Source organism: Protopterus annectens, chromosome 7.part0, assembly GCF_019279795.1.
Source record: "Protopterus annectens isolate FY-2018-M chromosome 7.part0, PAN1.0, whole genome shotgun sequence".
NCBI classification, from domain to species: domain Eukaryota; kingdom Metazoa; phylum Chordata; order Ceratodontiformes; family Protopteridae; genus Protopterus; species Protopterus annectens.
In genome coordinates this window covers 1,408,623,422-1,408,644,838 of record NC_056739.1, presented here as the reverse complement: position 1 = coordinate 1,408,644,838, position 21,417 = coordinate 1,408,623,422, and positions in this window count along the sequence as shown.

Genomic DNA, 21,417 nt, shown 5'->3' with positions numbered 1-21,417 from the left:
TACTTATGCACCTATGTACCTCACACATGATCATAGGACCCTGGTTTGGAATACAGTATGTATAAAATTTGTCCTGGAGAGGTCTTTTCCCTGCCTGTGAGTGAATGGTCTATACCTGTACTTAGGTCATTAATTGCAGTCTTTCTAACAGTACCCTCATTTCGTGACACTCATAGTGCTCATTTTTATGGAGATTTGTATTTTTTTGTCTGGATGTTTGTCACCATTTACTACTTTATTCTCATTTGGTAAAGTAAATATTACATTTTAATTATATATCATACCACTCCTGACACAATTTACATTTGTTCACTTATTTACTTAGCTTTTCAGATGAATATTTTCCCTTTTATAAGTCAGAACTAAAAGTCAAAATTTAAAATCCAAGTGTTAAATCACACTGTGTATTGTATCCACATGGTATATAAGTGCACCTTTTTTTGAGACACAGGTAGTATATTTACACCAGGTTTCTTGACAATCTTTTTTTTTTTTTGGTTAAAAGGATGGCGGCATCTTTTATAGAATTAATCAGAAATTTTGAAAAGGAGACAAGGGCGGTATTCATAGTCCAGGGCTTTGCATTTTCATAACAGTAATACAGTAATCTACAAATAAGGGTGTTACATGGTCATACAAATCCTGGACTTTCAGGATGACTATGGAAATGCGCAGAACATTTTATGAACACATCTCTCTATCGCAAAAGTGTAACATGATTAATGCATAAACGGATAGGGGGACAGTTACTATACTTTTAAGGGGCTTTACTTGTATGCATACGAGTTTAATTCCTAGGCATGAATCTATAATGAGCTCAGTTACATACAAAGAATGTAAATAGCCCTGAACTCATGCCAGAACGCAGCAGTTTTCATGGAAAATATGAAGATGTGAGGGGAGATGAAGTGATTGTTAGGCAAAATAATTTATTGTGTCATTTTAGTGCTTCTGCATACTTAACAGTGGTGGCTCATGCCATCGGACTGCAGGACTGCAGCCCTCCCAGCAAAAAAGATTCTTCAATAAAAAAATAAAACATGTATTAAAAAAAAAATTATAATCATCAAATATTTTGTTTGTTGACCCGACTCGCAAAGTCCCAGAACTTGAATTGCGTATGCTCATCGAGTTCCAGGTTTTTATTTATTTATTTTTTATTTAAATTAGCGAACGAGTCCAGTTCTTCAACTCTAGACTGCTTTACAGGCAGTCCGGATATGAGACGTCTATGCGATTTTTAACCTAGCAGTAAGAAAAAGGGAGTTTGGACTGCCATGTCCACAGTCACGTATATGACATGGACAGCTGGATTGCTACTGATTGGTTCTCGCTCTCTTCTCAAAAAAGAGAGCGAGAAACAATCAGTAGTAGTCTGTAACAGTACTACTTGGATTTACTTTCTTGTGGTACAGTTACTGCTAGTGTTACGGACATGGACTATCATTGGTGAAAGTAGTTAGAGTGGTTGACTAACTCTAACTTGAAGTTTCTTCCTTATCTTTGTTTTTTTTTTCGGCTTGCTTGTTCTGCCCTTTGCCTTGCTGCTGGCTTGAATCAGAGAGTCACAGAAAAGAAGAGGAAGAAAGAAGATGGACACTCGGCTCGAATAGTCACTTTTTACAAGTAAAAGTAATAAATTGAGGTAGGTGCTGAACTCGGCTCTGTGTTACAGATGCAATGTAATTTTTTTTTACAGTACTCGTCTTTAACGCAGCAGTAAAAATCTACACTGCGTAGATCAGAATGATCTTATACCAAAGCATTTTTGATTCCAGTTGTATGGCTTGCTTATAAAGAAGCACAAATACATTTATAAATAGCAGAGTTAGTTACTCAGTTACACAACTTGCACTTGCAGTTCTCATCTGTTCTCTTCTGAACTATGACTTCTCCACTACACTAAAAAACATTTTGTACATATTTAATTTTCTTTTTCTGTTTTGTTTCATTGTTAATGTGATCAATACATATTGTTAAATTAGAAGCCTTTGATTTATTTTGCAGCTATGTGCTTCATTTTTGTAAGTGTTCTAGATTTAGCCTTTTATAGATCATTAAATAACAGCTAGTAACAAGAATAGATAGCTGTCATATGCGGTATGTTTTTGTGTTTACTTTTGATGTACGTGGAGTTGATGTGTTTCAAGCTGTAGGCCTTGGTTGTCAGAGATCATTTGTAGATACTATAATTAAATCAGTGGTGCAAAATTGGGGGATTCTCTCTGTAATACTGGTTTAGATCTCTTCAAAACCATTTACTCTGTGATCTTTGGAATCATCATTGTGTTGGTTTGTGCTGTATAGTCTGTTCTCAAAAAAGAATTGCTGATTTTTACAGACAACTGCAGGGCAGCTGAATGTCTCTTTTACCAAACTTTGTAAAAACATTCTGTTTCTCACACACAAAAAAAACACAATTTTTGATGTTTTCTTTGCACAGGGTCTGGGTTCAATACTTTGCAGCAAAATGTATGGTGGTAACACAGCATGTTATTCTAGCAACTTTCCAAGGTTATACAAGCAGTGTTTAAAAAATGTCCCTGTTTTTTGGGTTTTTGCTCCCCCCCAATAAATGTTGGCTTTTTCCAGATTTCTTGTGCTGCAGAGTTCAGAGATACAGCTGTGCTGAGTGTCTAGTAGATTTTACAAGGAGCTGAGAGCTGCAGGTGAAGAGACGTTTAGTGCTGCTTATGCTGAGTCTGCTTGCATAGTTAATAGTACAACAGGTAGTGTACTTGCTTTTGATGGAGTAGGCTGTGGGTTCTACTCCCACAGTATGTAGATGCATTGCTGATACTGTACTGTATCGTAAAGGGGTGGATACTGCTGTCCTTTTTTGGTGAAGATACCTACTAACTATGAACCTGTTATCAGTTTGCTATCCATTCCCTATTGCAATATTACTAGATTACTAGCTTATCTTTTTTTTTTTATGTAACATAGTCACTTTATTCCTCAAGGGCAACATGCACTTTATTTGTAGATCAAACAATGAAATATAAAGTTGTTTGCTAGCAGCAACCTCTTCATTAGTTACAGATCCCTTTAATGTGGAATTATTTAGATGACTTAGCTCTTCAGAGATTGTGCATATTTACTGATACTGGTGGATTGTAGAAGTTTGAGTAGACTTTTATGATGGAAATGTTCTGAATTGGGCAGTTTTGTCATTATTGGTGAATGCATTTTGTTTCATTGTTTACTGTAAAAATGTTCAAAACAATACATTTAAAATGCCCTTTAACACCTGTGCTATACAGGAGGGTGTATCAAAAACACCTGTATGTTTCGTGTGCAAGGAGCCTATGATTTGAAAACAGCCCAACTTTAATCTTTATCTGCCACTGGCAAAATGTATTTTCTTTGAATGTGGGTTTCAATGCTGTTTCAATGAATGTGAGTTTCAAGGGCAGAGAAGTTTTTAATACTAAGTATATTTTAATTGTGAAACTGCATTGCTTTGTTTACAGATGTCTGTTAGTGTTTTGTGCTATAAAATGCAAAATAAAACTTTCAGTGAAATCCAAATCATCTCAGAAGTAAAGCAGTATGCAGATTACAGTGTTTATGGTAAATGGGGTGACATAGCCAAATAATGGGACATTGGAATGGCTGCAGGGGGGAGGCTCCATTCAACCATGATTTTGTGAGGGGGGCAGGGCAGCAAAATGAAAGACAGCCCTGGCTGAACTATACCTCTCAACTCTCCAGATTTTTGAAGAATGAATAGATTTTTGCTTCTTATTTTTGTTTGTCCTCAAAATTTGTGGTTTTCTGGCAAATCATTTAGGAATGAAGTCACTAAATAATGACAGACATTGAGTTTCAGACTTCATAACCTTCAGAAAAATGCACACTAAAGCAAGACCTGTTATTCTATCAACTGTCTAAATTTATACAAGTGAAATTTTTAGTACTGTTTGTATGTTCCCCCAATATATTTGGCCTTGTCCAGATTTCCTGCATTAAGAGGTTGAGATGTGCATACAAATAAATTGCTTTATAGAATTAGGAATATCCAAATCTTTCAACTGTCCCCGATTTTGGCTCAAAATGTTGCTCTCCCCCTAATAATCCCTCCACAAAATGGCAATTTTAGAAGAAAATGTGGAAGTTTACAATTATAAATAACTGTAATGATCAAAGTTACATTACTTTTATTTCAGAAATGCATGTAGATTCTCTTATTTTGTCAGCTGCTCAAGTTAACAATACTAATATTAAAAAAGCATCCCTTCTTGGACAGGTTCCCAACTGTATTGTGCGGCAATTTTATATTTTTGCATCACATTTTTGGTCTGTTTTTCATATAATTGTGGTTTTCTGGCAAATTACTGGCAAATATTTAAAGACTGAAGTTAGAAAATAATGACAGACACTGAGTTTCAGGTTTTATAGCCTTCAGAAAATTCATACTAATGCAAGACCTACTACTATTCTATTATCCTACTACATTTATAAGAGCACTATTTAAAAATTGTCCTTATTTTTGGGCCTTTATCCCACTTTATGTATGGCTTTGTCCAGATTTCTTGCTCTGAGGTTGAGAGGTATGACAAATGTGTCAGAGCCATCAGTGAGCCAGAGACATTTCAAATTGTGACATACTTGTTGCACCACACTCCCCCATGTAGTGACTCTGGATGTGTCCAAGCAAAGCAAGGAGCAGTTATGCAGTGTAACTGTGCAGAGTATTCCTCCATCCAAGGTAGACACAAGTACGACAGTGGCTTTTCATCTGTCCTTGATTTTGCAGAATGTCCTGGTTTTCTGTAATTTTTATACTATTGATTTATGTTTCTTCTTATTCAGAAAATACATGTTGTTGCAGGACCTGTTGGTCTGTGTTTAAGTAGCAATGCTTTAATGAGCATCAGGTAAGCTTGTCTGAGATTGTAAGACGCAAGTAAGCTTTAATAAGCATACTGTTAAAGAATTACCAACATTGAAAGCCTTTTTGTTGTTGCCATGCAGAGAATACTTACATAAGTAGATAACGTATAAGCCTTCTGTACTAAAATGCGTATGACAAGTATTTGTAATAAAAGACAGTATTACAGTATTTTCAGAAGCTCATTACATTTGTTGGAGAATTGCAATCATCTTTGGCATTCTGTTTAGTTTACGGGTAAAGCCTGCAATCTATCATGTGTGGTCCATAACCTGTGTAGTAATCCTTTAAGCAATTTATCTTGAACTTGTTTCTTGTTTGCTGTTCATTTTTTGCTTTGATCATGTTTTCCTATGGAACAAGTAGATAGTTGTTGTCAGGCAGCAGGTCTTTTTTGCATAACAAACATTTTTACAAGTGGGGGTATCACAGAGATTGCTACTTTCAGCATGTTACTTGGTACTTTTATAAAGCTAAATATTAAATTAGAATTAGAACTGCAGTGCAAGGAGAAGTGGTTTGAGCTGAGTGCTGTTTGTTTTTTTTTTTTTATACTTGATTTTGATTGGCATTCCAGTAATGTATTTAAAAAGTAATTTATTTTTTCATGCCTCACAACCTTTTTGTTTCCATCTAAATATTAAGTAAGCTGTCATGTAGTCAATGCACTGAAATCTTCTACACTTCATTTTGTCTTGATTGGACACTCATAATGATGGTTTGGCACCCAGGGCAGCGTATTTAATTAAAGTTCCAGTTATTGTGGTTTTGATCATAGCCCTGCCCCTATCTAATTAGCCACACCCCTTCCCACTGGCCCTACCCATTCGGCTGTCTCCTGCAGTCCCCCTTTGATTTGAAGTCACCCGCTGCCACTGATGCTTAATACAAGCTAATGTAGTGGTTGCTTGGGGAAATAGTTCATTTATGTGTCACGAAGTGCCTGTTTATACTTAGGCAAATATGTTTGTGGATTGTAACTATAATATCAAAGCAAAGCATTGCTTTTGACAATGGAAGTGCATACCACATGAATGTCAAACTATGAATAGCAAAACTACCTCAGGAGCATGCTACACTTTACAACATTTCCCATTTGCATCTCATTATTTTTCAGTCTTGCACATTAGCATAAATGGGCTCTATGAATCATGTCTTCACTATGCGCAATCATAAGCCTTAGGAATACCCCTATCACATTTGTGCAAGTGACTATGGATACTGGCCAAATTTTCTGAACTTCACATATCAGATTAATTCAATTAAATTAAAGTACTTTGATAAGGAATCATTGGAAAACAAGCTAGGTTTTAAAACTTTCAGGAAATGCATGTTTCCAGATATGTAGCCACACTTCAATAGAGCACATCCAGGTCACATGAAGTAAAATGTGATCAAGGGTCAGTTTGTAAGAGTTACTAGGTTAACAACAGGTGGGGAAGAGTAAAGCATAGAATTTTAAAAACTTAATAGTATTTTATAGAAAGAGGATATCCACAATATTTATTAATGTAACACGGGAGGTAGTCCTAGCTAAAAGAAGGGAGATCTGCAGTTAACTCCTCTAGGCATCAAATATTGCTTGTTCATATTTGGATCAATAATTCCAAAACCATGCTATGTGTGAGGTTTTAAACATTTTCATCTTAAAGCTTACACAGTGAAAAACACAACTGCATTAATATTTGATCTCTGTCTAGTGCAGGTAAAGAGATATTATCTGTTGCTTTTATGATATTCATTTATATAGATATAATTTTCATATTTTTCTAAATATCTCTGCAACCCAAGTGACACAGACAGAATCCCTTAGCCTCATATGAAAGCTATCAATTAGATGAATAAAATGCTGCTGACAGTATGTGTGTAACTTTAGTGGTTGCTGAGACACTTTAAGTTGTTTACAAAATATTACAAACATAATAATTGCTGGGTTTACCATCAGAAGTTCAAACCAGACCCCATCAAATGATGGGATCATAAGCTGACTTCCACGAAAGCGACAATGTCGAATTCCGACATTGTTGAAATACGACTCGACGTAAACCCCAGAACGAGCTTTAACATGGGTCGAGACTGGGGGCGAGATTCGTATTTCAACAATGTTGGGTTCGACATTGTCGCCATTCAGCCTCCGGGTTTCGACTGAACCCACTTCAAACTTCTGATAGTAAATGTAATTACTGTGTTTACTGTGACTTATAAAATTCAGTTTATGACCTAGAACCTAAAGACTACAACCACTATAAAAATAGCTTGCGCTGAAAGGTTTGCCATTTATACTTCTTTCATAACCCATATGGTTCCAGAGATATGAACATTTGTTTGAAATGTGAGAACATAATTTGATTCTGTCAAATGGCTAAGGCTCCACCCATTGGAAGTTACACTGCAAACTTCCTGAGCGCCAGTGGAGTGAATGACTTAACTAAACCCTTTTGGTTGATGCACATCAAATTAGGAACAGGGTAGTAAATAGCTGTGAAGTACTTTTGGGGAATGCATATTTAACATAAATGACAGGTAATTCCCACAGCATTATTTATATGAAGGGCAGAAACAGAAACAATTTTTCTAGAACACTATGGTAGCAACTTCAGGAGTATATAATTTATCAATTAAATTTTTAAATGCAGGAGATGCTCTGAGTGCAAATATATTGGGCCAGATTCGAAAAGCTATTTACAGAAGCACAACATGCCTAAGGAAGACTTCAGTGTACCAGCTGTGGACATGATTTTAGAAGGCACATTGAAAGCAATCCAAGTACTTAGCTATTCAGTACAGGATGATTATGAATTCCATGCACACCCAATGGAATCATGCCATCCCAACCTATCTGTGACCAATTTAAATGCGACAGACTGCAACACCAACATTATTTATGAAATCCTTGGTGTATGTTATATGACCTCACAAGGAATGGAAGCTACTACTTTGGATTCTGTCATATTATATAAGAACACAGCAAAAAACAAAATGCAACCTGCAGTGAGTAAACTACAACAGGCTGCAGTAATACAAGTCAAGAAACAAGATACGGCTGTGCACCCTAGATAGCAGCCAGCTAGAGTGAGAGCAAGGCTGCAACTAAACCAACTGTTAGACCATCAAATAATTGACAAGTACCACCTAGACAGACAGCTAGTGCAAGCTGTCTGCAACATGTGTGCCCCACACATGTCTGTGCAGACCCAGCAAGGAAACCCCATACCCCTTGAAGCCAAAGTGTGTCTCAGCCTGGGAGTAAGTGAGACATTCCAAAGACACTGGGGAGATGATGTGGAAGTGTCACAGACAGCTGCCAGTTGTATCCTGACAAAATTCCTGACAGCGATCTGTAGCAATGTGGATGACTGCATACACTTTCCATCATCCCCCATGAGTAGATCTAATGGCAATTACCCACTACATGTACGCATTGAGCATCAGACATAATAACATAATCATAGCATATAACATTATGAACATGTCCAAATCTATCATAAAAGGGCTCATTAACTCAGGGCACAACTGACACCGGTATGCATATAGACCTATACTGGTGTATCTGTGTATGGCACACAATAAGGGACATACATCAGTGCAACACATTAGTATCTATCCATCTGCAAACAGGTAAACTGTTGTTAATCTCACAAGCCAAATATATCACTGTCAAGTATGAATAAAATCATGTAATAAATTGAGTCTGCTATGTTTAGTAAAACTGTTAGACTCATGTCTGTGGCATCAGACTTGTCAATGAAGACAGACACATGACATTGTCAGTGTTCTGCACAGCAATCATCATCACCATGGGGTGAGAAAGTCACTACCATACAGAGTAGATCAGCTGTCTCTGTTACAATAATGTAGTGTAGGGCACCATGCTGATAGCTTACACTGCAGTCTGGTCTGCTCCCACCATGTGTAGAAACATTTGACCAAGGTTGCTCCACAGAAAAGACTGATGGGGTGACTCCAGCATGTGGCGGTGAAGAAACATGACTGCAACTTGACTGGTTGTGACTGTTGGACCAAAGCAGATGGGTCAACAGCAGATGTATGTGCACATTGGAGCACAGACATTGATTTCTGATGGGAACGGTTGGTTCTGGAGAGAGGTGGCCTGCCTTTTCAAAGTGGCAATTGGCTAAGCACAGTCAGGGCATGCAGAAGCTGCTTGATTATGGAACTGCTGTAGTACTGTAAGAGACCAGAGATTCTACTGACCATGCCACAGATAACAAACTTCCATTCTGTACAGCCAATGACACCATTACTTCCCTGTGTATGCGCTCCTGTCTTTCATGCATCATTCCCAGCTGGTGTGCAACGTGATCTGTTGCATGGGCAAGGGCATGGATGCCAGAACCATGACATTGCTGAAAACATTCATTTGCCTGTAGGTGTACACCCTCCTACACGTGTCCAGGCACACCAGCTGCACACACACGTCTACTGCAACAAGGAGTATCAATGCATTTTGGGTAACTGTCACCATCAGCAGCAGTATCAACATGGGTCTGTTGTTCAGAGGCCTCATCCTGTCTAACATCTGATGTTCCCTCATTGTTAGCATGGCTGGACAAGTTTCCCTCCACATCCAAGACTACAGCTGCATCCACATGACTGTCTCCATCTTGGCTGGACTGTATCACCATGTCACTGTCCTGTGTGCCAGGGGCTATGCTACCATACTGAGAAAAATCAGATCCCACATTGTGATCAGTGGATAGACTAGTGGAGGATACAGGTAGTTGATGTGCTAAAAGAAGAGATAGATGAGAGATCAGGACAACGTGCTTATATCATACATGCCAAGCCAAAGGACTGGGGCATGCCAACCTGACTAAAGGGGAAATGATTGCAGCCTTAATCACAGCTACAGTGCAAACCAGCAACCAGGAGGACAACCAATTTGTTGATAGGGACTTGCAACTTTCAGAAATAGGACAGTTCAACTTTTGCTCCGAGGACTTAAAAACACATCTGTAGTTAAAGAGACTTGAACTGGAGGCCAAATGGTTGGAAATAGAATCAACAGAGTAAATGCAGCATTTGGAGACTGAAGAAGATGACAGGCTGAGACATCTGGAAGCTGAAGAAAAAGAGAGGCAGAGGCAACATGAAAAGGAAATGCTGACCCTTTGCTAGGATCATGGAGGTAATGGGGAAGGGAGTAACCATACTCTAGAAGCAATAATGGTCAGTAATTTTTTTCCACAGCACCAGAAAGGTGATAATTTTGATAGTTTTATTCATATGTTCGAAAAATTATGCAAACAATATAATGTTTACCGAGGGATCTGGCTACAATTCCTCACCCTCTTACTCCATGTTTAAGCTGTAACTACTGTTTCTAAATTGTCTGATACTGGTTGTTTAACTTATAATACAGTTAAAAATTGTTTATTGGAATGTTTTAAGTTAACACCTGAAGCTTACAGAAAAAAAAACATTTTGTGAGCATAGATGCAAGGCAGGTTGAAGTGTATGCAATTATATTGCTGAGCTAAGCACTTATTTTCATAGGTGGGTGAGTGGGCGTTAGGTCACCATTTTTCAAGGGCTGGCAGACCTTTTGGTGGAACAAACTACATATCTATATCAAACAAAGCTCCTCATTAGCACTCTTCAAGAAAAATCTTGATGATTGGATGGGCGATAGGAAATTTACCTCGGGGATCACTTCTGTGGCTCTGCTTGACAGGGGCATAGGAAAATAATTTTCTTGGGTAGCAAAAGCCAGAGTACCATTTGGCTAGGCTTATATAGGCCCTAGGGCCAATAGCCTAGTACCTACCTATGAACCTATGAACCTATGGAAGATGCCCTTAACACTTTGCCTGAGGACATGAGAATCTGTTTGGCAGACAGGGAGTGCAATTCTGTATATGAGTTGGGGAAAAAGAGAGATCTATACCTAGCAAGCAGGTATCACTGCACAAGAAAAGGATACCCTGTGCTGCACATGGGTATAAGTGAACCCATGGTGGACAGCCTAAACCGTCCCAACATAGTCTTCCATTAACAGGGGAAGCCACTAGTTAAGGTACATGGCCAGGATCAATAGTTAAATGTTTTATTTTATTTTATGTATTTATTTATTTAATTAGTTAGTTATTTACATTTATTTACATTTGTTTACCAGGAAACTCCAACTGGACACAGGTCCTTTTTCAGTGGATAACTAAGGAGAAAAGCTCCACTGAACAACAAATGAGCAGCAGAGTACATGAAGAACAATTGAATATACATACAATAGCAAACAATACATACTGCAGCAAACTACATACAATATGAAACATAGTAATGAACACATATACCAATAGCTAGCTAAAGGCTAGGAATAAAGTTATAATGCATATACAGATAGTACTAAGCTCAAACAGATACTGTTCTAAACTTATATACCTAAATCTTATATACAAATATTGCACTAAATTCAAGCAGATATAAAGCAGAAGCTCCACATGAAGGTGGAACAAGCTAGAAGGGTTAATAGGATGGAAGGAGAAGATAAAGGAATAAGAGAGGAGACTGAGTGAGTAGTATATGTGGTAGTGAGAGGAAGCTAGGTGCAAGTCCGTTGGATATGTATTTGGAGTTGAGACGAAGTGAGGTAGTTAAGCATGTTGTACCAGGTCTGAGAGACTGAGTGAGGTGGGAAGGGGATGGTAAAGGGTGAGCCAGAGCCTGTAGAGGAAAGAATGCAATGATCAAATGGTGTGATGCATAGTGGCTAGGGAAGGGGAGAGGAAAGGGAGGTAAAAGGAGGGTTACTAGTCAGGATTGGTGCATGGGCGTAACCAGAAACTTTTTAAGTGAGTTTTTAGTGCAGTCTTGAAGTGATTGCAAGAAGGTAGTGTGGTTATAGAGGGTGCAGATTGTTCCATAATCTGGATATGATGCAGAAGAATAGTGCTTCTCCTGCTGAATTCTTGGGTTTGGTCACTAGAAGTAGATTTTTGCTACTGGAGGATAGAGGTCTAGTGGAGGAGTAGGGCTGGAGAAGGTTTTGAAGGGATGGGACTTCAAGAGGATGGTTTACTAACTTGTGGGCAAGGGAGAGTTGATTCAGGTGAAGAAGTTGAGGGAGTTCAAGCCAGTCAAGTTCATCAAATGAGATATAGTGGTAGGCTGAGATAAGACGCACCAGTGCTAAATGTAACAAGTGAGGCCATGTAGCATATGGATGTCCATGGAGGCAAGATGGGGAACAAAAGGTGGGGGAGCCAGCAAGTGGGAATAACAGAATGCCAGTGGTACATTGTCTAAAGACAACAGGGGTACCAAACTACCAGCAGAGTTTATATCCGATCTTGGTGGATGGACAGTTTGCCACTGCCAAGGGAGACACAGCCTCTGATATAACCATTGTGAAGCCTGCGGTGGTTAAAGAGGAGCAGTACTTGCTTGGGCAGTCTACTCCAGAGTTTTAGGAGGGATCCCCTTCCAAATGCCTTTGCCCAGGGTTCCCCTTGACTGGGAGGGTGGAAAAGTAAACAAGCAAATAGGTGTATTTGAGGATGTCTCTGAAGATGTCTTGATAGGGAATGATTTTGATAATGCAGTACCTTGTGTGCAAGCAGTAATATGCAGTCAGGCCTGGAGACAGGCATGTCCATCTAGTAGCCTGGGGGAGACCCAGACAGACCTCATACCCAAAGCCAGGACTGATGATGTGGCTTCTTCAGGGAGGGAGCTACCTGTAGCAGTAAGACTGAAGGTGAGCCACACTTGCTAGTGAGTAGTGATGTTACCTTGGACAGAGTGACTCTAAGGGCAGATGTGAGTAGTTAGAACCAGCTGACAATAAGGCACCATTGTCAGAGGATACCAGACTTCCTGTGGAAGGAAAGCTGGGAAGGGTTACAAAGAAAGAGTTTAGACAGGCTCAGCTCTCAGACCATACATTACAAGGCCTGAGGGAGATAGCTAGGGAGGCACCTAATTCTCAAGGAAAAGGGGATTCTGTATACTGGAACAAAGGGTTACTGTATAGAGAGTGGACCCCTGAAGGAGGGACAGAAGGTGAGGTAATACAGCAGTTGGTAGTGCCTAGATCCTACTGTCTGGCACTTCTAGCCATAGCCCATGACATTCCCTTTGCAGGTCATATGGGCATAAAGCATGCCAAGAGATGTATTATGCAGAACTTTTCTTGGCCTGTAATTGCCAAGGATGTAACAGGGTACTGCATGACCTCTGAGCAGTGCCAAAAAGTAGGCAAGGCAGAAGACAAGGTCAAAGCTCCTTTGATGCCTTTGCCTGTGATTGAGAGGCCATTTCAGAGGGTAGCTATAAATATTGTAGGGCTTCTGAGTACCCCAAGTTCACAGGAAAGAAGTATATCCTAGTGGTAGTAGATTATGCTACTAGATACCCTGAGGTAATGGCTCTGTCTTCCATTGAAGCAGAGAAGGTGGCAAATGCTTTGCTAGAAATTTTCAGCAGGGTAGGCTTCCCAAGAGAAATACTGACTGACAGAGGTGCTAATTTCATATCAGACATGCTGGCTTGTCTGTGGGAGTACTGTGTGGTGAAGCAACTAAAGAAAACACCCTACCACCCCCCCCCCCCAGATTAATGGTCTTGTAGAGACATTAAACTTTACACTAAAGACCATGCTATGGGCATTTCCAGACCAGTTTAAGAGGGAGTAAGAGAAATATTTGCCCCATCTATTGTTTGCATACAGGGAGGTGACCCAGGAATCCACAGGCTTTTCACCCTTTGAGTTGTTGTATGGGCATAGGGTGAGGGGGGCCTTTAGATTTTATTTGTGATGAGTTTGAGGATGAGTGTGAATTCCACAAGGATTTTGTTGTGGCATATATCTTAAACCTCAGGACAAGGCTTAGGGAGCTCATGGGGTTGGCCCATGAGAACCTGGAGGAGCTCAACAGCAGAAAAGGGTTTGGTATGATAAGACCGCTCGAGCCAGATAGTATGCTATGGGCAGTGGGGCAGGAGGTGATTGTTCTCATTCCTGTCAGACACAATAAACTGCAGGCAGCTTGGGAAGGACCTTTCAAGGTTGTAAGGAAGGTCATTGATGTTAACTACATGGTAGAATTGTTAGGCAGGAGGCAGGGGCACAAATTGTACCATGTTAACATGATGAAGACTTGAGAGACCCTTGTACTGAGTATCTGCCATGGATAGCAGGAGGAGTCTGAGGGGGATCTGATGACTGACCTCCCCTGTGAGGCTCAGACTGACACCTCAGTGGAAGGGGTAGCAATGTCTCAGTGGCTATCCTCTACCCAGGTTTGAAAAATCTGAGTAGTGTTACAGGAGTTTGGGGACTTGTTTACTGGGAAACCAGGGTGCACCACCATGTGGATACAGGACACCAAAGGCCTATTAAGCAGGCCCCTTATCGGGTGCCTGAGTGAGTCAGGCAGACTCTCAGGGAGGAGATACAGGAGATGTTGGAAATGGGAATAATCCAGGAGTCCAGCAGTCCCTGGGCCTCCCCAGTGCTGCTGGTACCAAAGAAGGATGGCAGCACCAGGTTATGTGTGGACTACAGAAAACCAAATAGTCACACAGAGTTAGGCGCTTACCCCATACCTAGGACAGATGAAGTACTAGAGCAGCTAGGTGGGACTATATGTCTGCCCACTACTGATCTTTCCAAGATCTACTGGCAGGTGCCCTTGACTCCCAGTGCTAGAGAGAGGTCAGGCTTTGTGACTCCTTTCAGCTTGTATGAGTTCACGAAGATGCCCTTTGGGATGAAAAATGCCCCAGCAACTTTCCAGGGGCTGGTAGATCATATCCTATCAGGAGTAGGAGATTATGCCCTTGCTTACCTGGATGATATTGCCATCTTACAGCCATTCCTGGCAAGAGCACCTTCAGCATGTCAGGGAGGTTCTGGGCAGATTGCAGAGGGCAGGGTTGACCATTAAGCCCAGAATTATCAGGTTGGTATGGCAAAGGTCTCCTTCCTGGGATATAGAGTGAGGAGTAATAAGATCAGGCCAGAACATGCCAAAGTGGAAGCCAGTCAGGCATGGCCTGCCTCTGTAACCAAAAATCAGTTGAGGGCATTCTCAGGGACAACAGAGTACTATAGAGAGTTTGTCCCCAATTATAGTACCATAGCTGCTCCCCTCACATACCTGGCAAAGAAAAATAGGCCAGATAAGGTAGTGTGGACCCCAGCATATGAGCATTCATTCCAGAAGCTTAAAGGATCTTTGGGAGGAACCCCTGTGTTACCCAGTCTAGATTACATCAAATGATTTGTTGTGCAGGTGGATGCTTCAAACCATAGGGTGGGGGCTGTACTTAGCTAGATTTCCTCAGAGGAAGAAGAGCACCCCAGTGGTATATCTCAGCTGTAGGCTCCAACCCAGGGAAGAATGCAGTAGAAAAGGAATATCTAGCCATAGTATGCACACTGGAGAAATGTCAGCCTTATCTGTATGGAAGGAAATTCACTGTAGTCACAGACCCCAATTCCTTAACATGGCTACATAGAGACAGCCAGCAAAATGCCCAGTTATTAAGGTGGAGCTTAGGATTGCAGGCCTATGACGTGACAGTACAACACCGTTTGGGGTCAGCAATGCCAATGCAGATGGATTCTCAAGGCAAGGAATGGGATAGCATATTCCCAGATAAGCTTATTTCACCCAGGCCATGTTTCTCAAGGGTCACTTGAAAAACTAGCTTGAGTCTTCAAGGGGAGGAGGGTTATGACAATCGGAGGTACTGCCAGCCATGCCAGGTGGAGTAGGGCAGTGGATGTATGACTTGTGCCAGCACAGCTAGCTGGAATTTTTTAAATAATTATATGTCATTTGTATATCAAATTGATTTTGTACAGATGCTTGTGCTGAAAATGCATTTGTGAGCTTTGCTTGAGTTAAAATGTATCAACAGTGCATCCTGCTGAAATGAAGTGAAATGTACGTGTATTACTGTAGCTGAATTAAATGCATATGTTAAAATGGAGGATACTGGCACAGCAGAGGTTAACTTTAAGAAAAAAAGGAAATGTAACTGAGCTGTTAAACCATTAAAAGTCAGCTCATTCTGATGAGTAGGACTGCAAATGATAGGTCTGGGGAAGTGCCTTTGTCCATTAGCTCAGTGAAAAGAGGAGGGGCCCCAGGCACTGCCCTAAACATTCAGATGTGTAGTGTGGCCATCTGTGCTAACTTCCTATTTCAGCTTCAAAGGGGAATACTGTGATAACCTAGAGTCAGGTGACCAGATGAGGTCATTCTGCCAGCCCTCATGGGAATTATATTTTAGATATCACAGGGAGTAATCTCAGAATATAGAGTATTCTGTTTGGGAAGAATGAACAGAAAGACCCTCACTCACAGCATCTTCCCTTGCGGTAGTACAAACAATGTTCCAAACAATTACTGAACAGAATAACACATAGAACGTTGACAGTCCCAGTGTCTTGAGATGAAACTCACCTAAAAAACGGCAATTCAGCAGCTGAAAAGTGTGTACAAAAGCCAGTGGAACAAATGAAACAAATGCCTACAAAAACCAGCGATATCCACAGCCAAACTATCAGCAGTTAGATAAACTTTTAGAAAGCCAGTGGAACAGATGAAACAAATGAAATTAATTTCTTGAAAAACCAACGGTATCCTCAGCCAAACTGTAATTTTATTAAACAAAACACAGAATAATCCAACAGGTTAAGCGCTTTCACTTGCTAAATGGCAAGCTTCTTCAGAACAAGTTGAAACAAACCTCTCAGCACTTAAATAAACTTTTTGGCGCCAAAATTCAAAATACACAATGCTTCATATTAAAGGTATATGACACCTAAAAATACACATAGTGCAAAACCTATTATTATAAAAATCCTATCTATGCTAACACACAACGTGAAAAATACAATGTATAATATATATTATAAAATATAAATCTAAACCTTAAAAATATTTTAATAATATAGCTTAGTCTCTGCTACTCCTTTCTCTCTTTCCACTAAAAAAAAAAAAAAAAAAACTTTTTCTAAGCTTGTTTCCTGCCTTTCCTGTGGGTAGTCTAGCCTGGAGATAGATTTGCTGTGTCCAGGACTATTTGTAAGCTTCTAGGCCCCCAAGCCTTTCTGTGTTGGAGGGAAGCCTTCTAGCTTAATTTTGTTTCTTAGAACTAGCCAGTTTTTTGTTTCAGCACTTGTTCAAAACGTATTGTAAGCACTAAATAAGCTACAAATTACTACAGCACTCAACTTTCCTCACTGTCTAGAGGAAAACAGTTTCTAGTACTTAACAAATAAGCACCTATCCAGGCATGTCTAAGGGTCAGCCCCCAGTGTTTTCTCCTGTCTACCTGATGAATCTGGGCATCTTGGGGCAATGCAGTAATTGCCTCATGTACACAGACAACCCTCTCCTCCTACCACCCAACACTACACCCTGTGAGAGATGCACTTATATAGCCAAACTGGAAGCAAAGCTCTCTTCACCCAAGACTGGACTAGACAGTCAAGAGGAGAAGGTAAACACTTGCACCACACCACACTCAGCACATAGTCCCTCAAAACCTACACCACCAAAACACACACATAGAAACACAAAACACACACCTACATTCACGGAGGCTCTCAGTAAAAACCTGCCCAAGCAACAGGGACCTCCAAAGCAGAAACACAAGCAACCTCCACCCTCCAACACATCCCAAATGACACATAGCCCACAAACTCAGTGTGCCACTCAACCACAGCCCATAAGGCATAACAACGTACCCAACACTCTAGTCATAGGTGACTCTATAGTCAGGCACACTGATGTTCCACTCACCAGGCTAAACAAGGAGAAAGTTACTGTCAGCTGCCTGTCGGGTGCCAGGATCCGCCACATAATGCATGCACTCAGGTCACTCCACAACAAGTACAAATATGACTCTGTCATTGTCCATGTTGGTGTGAATGACCTGAGACGTACCTCCTTGGACTACATGAAAAGGGACATGGAGGAGCTGTCCGATCTTGTAGCCCAGGCAGGTATGACCCTAGCCCTGAGTAGCATCCTGCCATCACCCAGAATGATACCACAGTACAAGGACAAAATGATTGACTTCAACAATTGGCTAAGCTTCTGGTGTCACTCTAAGGGGATCCAGTATCTGTCCGCCTGGGATGACATGATCGACAAGCCATGATGCTTTGCCAGAGATGGCCTGCACCAGTTGCCCATGGGATTCCGGATACTGGTTAAGGCTCTAGCCACCCCTATAGTGCCTTTTTTAGGCAAGGTTCAAATGACAAATTCACCACCCTAACAGGTACAGGCAAGAAGAATCTGAGGGTATTGCTACTCAATGCTAGAAGTCTAAACCTCAAAATGCACTCTCTGGAGGCACTCCTTAAAATGGAGAACATCGACATCTGTGCAGTGACAGAGACCTGGTTCAAGGCTCCAGAGAGTACCCCTGCATTACCAGGCTATAATTCATACCATACCTTTCGGCCACCTAACCTGGACCGAAACACTAAAGGTGGAGGCATGTCCATATTCATTAAGGATATCCCCACCTCCAGGCTAGTTGCTCAGCATAATGCATCCGAGATTATCCAAGTGGAACTAACTCTGGGCAAGACCGCAATCCAAATTGTAGCTTGCTACAAATCCCCCACCATGTCCCAGGATTCCCACTCCTCATTTCTTAATACACTGGAAAATATTAGGGTATAACCTAACACCCTAATAATGGGCGATTTCAACTACCCTACCATTAACTGGGAAAACTACTCATGTACCAACTCTTGTGCTCAACGTTTTCTGGAATTCATAAATTCCAATGCCATGGATCAACTTATCCACACCCCCACCAGGGGCAGCAGTATCCTAGACCTGGCTATTATCAACATGGGCAACTGGTGCTCCACACCAGAGGTCAATTCCTCATTGGTCAGATCCGACCATAAGCTAATCACCCTAGACATCCACATCCCTCCCCCACCCCCCATTAGGGAAACCACAGTAAAAAATGTCTCCAAAGCCAACTTCACGCTTCTTAAGACAGAAGTGGCAAACTTCACGACACCCATGCTGATGGACAATAGAGGTATGACTGCTGAATCCTACACAAATGCACTTTATAAGCACTTACATGAGTGCATGGATTGTGCAATCCCTAACAGAACCAAGATGCTATCCTCCAAAAAAAGGAAGCCAATCTGGTGGTCCCCTGCCATAAACAAACTATACAACAGAAGAAAGAAACTGTTGCAAAAATGAGTAAAATCCCATGATTGGAGAAACTCCCTGGTCAGCTTCAGTAAGAATCTGAGATCCCTCATAAAATCCTCCAAAGCTAGTTATGAAAACAAAATTGCCACTGACTCTAAAGACAACCACAAAGCATTCTATAGCTATGTCAAGAATCTCAATGGCAATAATCAGATCGGCTCTGAGTTACATCACAATGGCACTAAATATTCAGAATCAACAGATATTGCCAACATCCTGGCAGATAAGTTCAGTGCTAACTTTACCCCTCTGTCATCCCCTAAAGGGCCCCTCTCTATAACAGAAGAATGCAAAGTTCCTGTAATCACGGCTGCACAGGTAAAAAACACACTATCCAAAGCCAAGAACACAGCATCCATGGGACCTGACGACATCCCAGGCTGTGTTCTACATGAACTACAGAATGAACTGGCACCCCACCTAAGTACCATGTTCAATCATAGCCTCACCTCAGGCTATGTGCCCACTGAATGGTGCACAGCGACAGTTATCCCACTCCACAAAGGGGGAGCCACCACAGACCCCAGAAACTACCGCCCCATTAGCCTAATGAGCCTGGTCTGCAAGGCTATGGAGCGTATCATCATGGAACTTATAAACAATGACATTGGTAATCTCCAAACTCAGGACCCTACCGAGTTCGGGTTTGTAAAAGTCAGATCATGTCTCCTAAACCTGATAGACTTCTTTGAAGCAGTCACCAAAGCCATAGATGAGGGTAAGGTGGTTCACACAGCCTATCTAGATCTCCCCAAGGCTTTTGACACCATCCCCCACTCTGGAATTATAGATAAACTCACTAAACTAGGTATAAATCCCTATGTCACAAGATGGGTTACCAACTGGCTCACTGACAGAACCCACACCATGAAAGTAGCAGACTCCAAATCCAGCTTCAGACCAGTGACAAGTGGAGTACCACAGGGTTCAGTCCTGGGTCCTCTCCTGTTTGGTATCTACTTCATTGAAGTACAGGCCAACACAGAAGGTCTTCAGCTAACAAAGTTCGCAGATGACTGCAAACTAGGAGCCATAATCAAAACTCCAAAAGATGTGGACATCCTACAAAAGGGCCTTGCTTTGACAGATGCCTGGTGTCAAAGCCATGGCCTCAAGCTCAATGCCAAAAAGTGCATTGTCATTCCTTTTGGTAAAAACTCAGTACCCATGAACTACCACATAGGTGGTGGTCTACTTAACACCAAAAGTGTGATAAGAGACCTTAGGACACAGGTGGACAGTAGTCTCTCCTTTGATAATCACATCGCCACAGTAGTCAGGAAATCCTTCTATGTGGCTCAGCTCATCACAAAAGGTTTCTCATCCAGGAAAAAAGAGGTCATTGTTCCCCTCTACTCATCACTCATTAGACCCATTATAGAGTACAATGCCCCTTTTGGTATGTACCTCACAAGACATCTACAACAACTGGAAAGGCCACAGAAATACCTCACAAAGAGGATTACTGGCCTCAAAGAGATGCCCTATGCAGACCGTCTCAAAAAACTGCAGCTTTACTCCATTGCATATCGCCTACTCAGAGGCGATCTCTGCCTAACACACAAAGTTATGTCAAACCCAGAGCTTTTAGACATGCTCCACTTAAAGAAATCCCAATCCCTATGAGCTACACGCTCTAAGGACCTAAACCTCGACACCACAATAAACAGAACATGCTTGAGGGATAGATTCCTGTCCCAGAGACTTCCCATACTCTGGAACAAACTACCTATCTATATCAAACAAAGCTCCTCATTAGCACTCTTCAAGAAAAATCTTGATGATTGGATGGGAGATAGGAAATTCACCCCGGGGATCACTTCTGTGGCTCTGCTCGACAGTGTCACAGGAAAATAATTTTCTTGGGTGGCGAAAGCCAGGGTACCTTTGGCTAGGCTTATATTGGCCCTAGGGCCAATAGCCTAGTACCTACCTATGAACCTATTAAATATTTGTATGTAAAATGTCTGGGTAATACAGAACAAATTATTACATATCCATCCAAACTGTCCTATAAAAACTATAAGAATCTAAACAATACAATAAACAATGACCAAAATATATATCTTGTCCTAAATCTACCTATCTATAAAAATATTGTAACAAAATTGTACCATCGATATGATGTGAATATTTGAATACAAATATATATAAATATAAAATTTGGTATGCCTGTTTGTGTCTAATAATCACAAATTAACAGTCGCATATGCCACTAAACCCAAATTCAACCCTTAGCTAGCAAAGGTTTAATAGAAATAACGTCATTGAGTCCTGGTGGGGTTGAAGCATCCA